The sequence below is a fragment of the Halyomorpha halys genome, unplaced genomic scaffold (assembly GCF_000696795.3).
Source record: "Halyomorpha halys isolate HHAL.00 unplaced genomic scaffold, Hhal_1.1 Scaffold27.1, whole genome shotgun sequence".
NCBI lineage: Eukaryota > Metazoa > Arthropoda > Insecta > Hemiptera > Pentatomidae > Halyomorpha > Halyomorpha halys.
In genome coordinates this window covers 119,648-122,076 of record NW_027115109.1, presented here as the reverse complement: position 1 = coordinate 122,076, position 2,429 = coordinate 119,648, and the positions used below count along the sequence as shown (strand labels likewise).

The following is a 2,429-nucleotide window of genomic DNA, read 5'->3' as shown; positions in this document are numbered from 1 at the left end:
AATTCGCTACAATAAAATTTTTATTGGTCATGTCGATTCTGAATTAAAACATTATTTTGCCAAGGTATAGGAATTAAAGTGTTTCAACAAATTATATGTATATTTTTTTTATTTATAGAACAGGCTTTCGATCGTGTCTGGCACCCAGGACTGCTATACAAGATCCGTAAATTCCTACCCCCTACTTACTTCCTCATTATCTGTTTTTATCTATCCGACAGATTATCTCAAGTAAATTACAACAGCGCTCATTCATCGCTATTCCGTCAGTATGTTGGTGTACCTCAGGGTAGTATCCTTGGTCCTATCCTTTATACAGTTTTCACAGCTGACATCCCAACCCATCCTAACACCATCCTCACCACGTATGCCGATGACACATGTCTATTGTCAGCGAACAATGATCCTTACATTGTATCCCAAACCCTCAGTGGTGCCAAAACTGGAGGATTAAATTTAATTCTAATAAATCCCACCAAATCACATTTATCCTTCGACGTAAACCCATGACTTCTTGCCCTACAGTATCCTTTAATAATACCCCACTTATTCCTGTTGAGCAGATCCGTTATTTAGGACTACGTCTCGACAAACGACTGACATGGAATCATCATACAAGACTAAAAAGACAAGAAACTGCTCGTAGATTCCGACTATTGCAACATTTACTAGACAAACGGTCTAAATTGCCAATCCATTACAAAATACTGATCTACATGACTATTATAAGGCCTATCTGGACATACGGAGTTGAGCAATGGGGCTCCACTAAACCATAAAATTTCTCTCATATCCAATCCTTACAGTTCAAAATCCTTCGTAAGATCCTTAATGCTCCTTACTTTGTCACAAATCAAGTCATCCATCAGGACCTCAATGTTCCTTATGTTGCCGATTTGGCCAGAACCAGATACCGTTCCTACCATAATACACTTCTCAACCACCCAAACCCACTAGTTATTTAACCTGGCTTCTCCTCCAGTACCCAATAATCCTCCTAGGCGTCTGAAAAGGAGATGGCCTCGAGATCTTCCCCTCTAGAAATGTTATTGGAGTTCTATCAGTTGGTAGATTTTCCACATGTTTGTATCATGTCACTATGTCACCTACAACAAATTTGCTTGTTGTATTTATGTGTATAAAGTTGTAAATAACAATAAATAAATTATTAAAAAAAAAAAGTAAACCTATTGTCCAATCAATTGAGAGGGACAAGACAATATTCTCTGATTACAATTATTACGTCATATTGAATGTTCGTTAATTACAGAGGTGTTTCAGCTCAAAGATATGATGCCTCATACATGTCCAACCGGGCTAAATATACAGTGACCGTAGAAAATATTTGGACACCTTGTCTTTTCTTTATATAATGAATTTCAATAATAATAAAATAATTTGAGGTTCCTTAGTAAAAAGTGCAATTAAAACTTTTTACGAAACAGTATAATTCAATTAAAAATATTTATCATAATAATAATTTAATTAAACATAATATAAACACTAGGGAAAAAGTATTTGCACACTATGTTTGTTTGCTTGCTCTTGTTTGTATGCTTGAGTATAATACTGTTCTTTTCTATCTGAATTATAAAATAGTTCAATCTATTATGTTCGTTTTAATTTAACCGATCCTAATGCAAAAAACAAGTGAACTAAGTGCCGCTCAATTTCAAAAAGCCCATCAGTTTTTGGGAAAATGTATCATTCTCTGATGAGAGTAAATTTAATTTGTTTGGATCTGACGGCGGAAAGTCTATATGTCGAAGGAAAAGTGAAGAATTCTGGAAGCAAAACATCTCAGTTACTGTAAAACATGTAGGTGGGAGTGCAATGGTTTGGGGATGCGAGAGGAAATCTTGAAGGAATTTTAAATGCAGAGGGTTATGTCAAGATTTTGCGCCATAACCTGCTAGCCAGTGCAGACAAATTAGCAACTCAGGATCGGTTTTTTTTTTTATGCATAATTATGATCCAAAACATGCAGCAAACAAAACTAAAGAGTGGTTAAGATTTAACATTCGCCAAGAACTTCATATCCCTCCACAGCCTCCTGACTTAAAAATAATTGAAAATTTGGCATATTTTAGATAAAAATGTTGGAAAACACAAAATAACCCGACGAAACCACCTCAAGGATCTTTTACAGCAAGAATGGGTACAAATTAACACAGATTTAATTAAAAACCTCGTGCACTCAATGCCGAGACGTTTATAAGCGATAATAGATGCTAATGGACTTCATACAAGAGAGAGAGAGAACTACTTTATTTATTTATCTATGCTGCCTAAATACATTAGGTTGCTATCTCACACAGCATACTTATCAATCCGTAATCGGACATATATACATTACACATACATGGTATAATCATTAAAAAAAAGAGATACAATAATAGGATATAATAAACAATTTTTTTCACCCCTAC

The 2,429-nt window shown here is 34.9% G+C and overlaps 1 protein-coding gene across 1 annotated transcript in view; it reads left to right on the top strand.

Annotated features, from left to right (window-relative positions):
- The window catches only part of LOC136796963 (uncharacterized), a 21,196-nt gene that overhangs the window by 5,270 nt on the left and 13,497 nt on the right, over window positions 1-2,429 (top strand). The gene's annotated exons all lie outside the window — the stretch shown is intronic.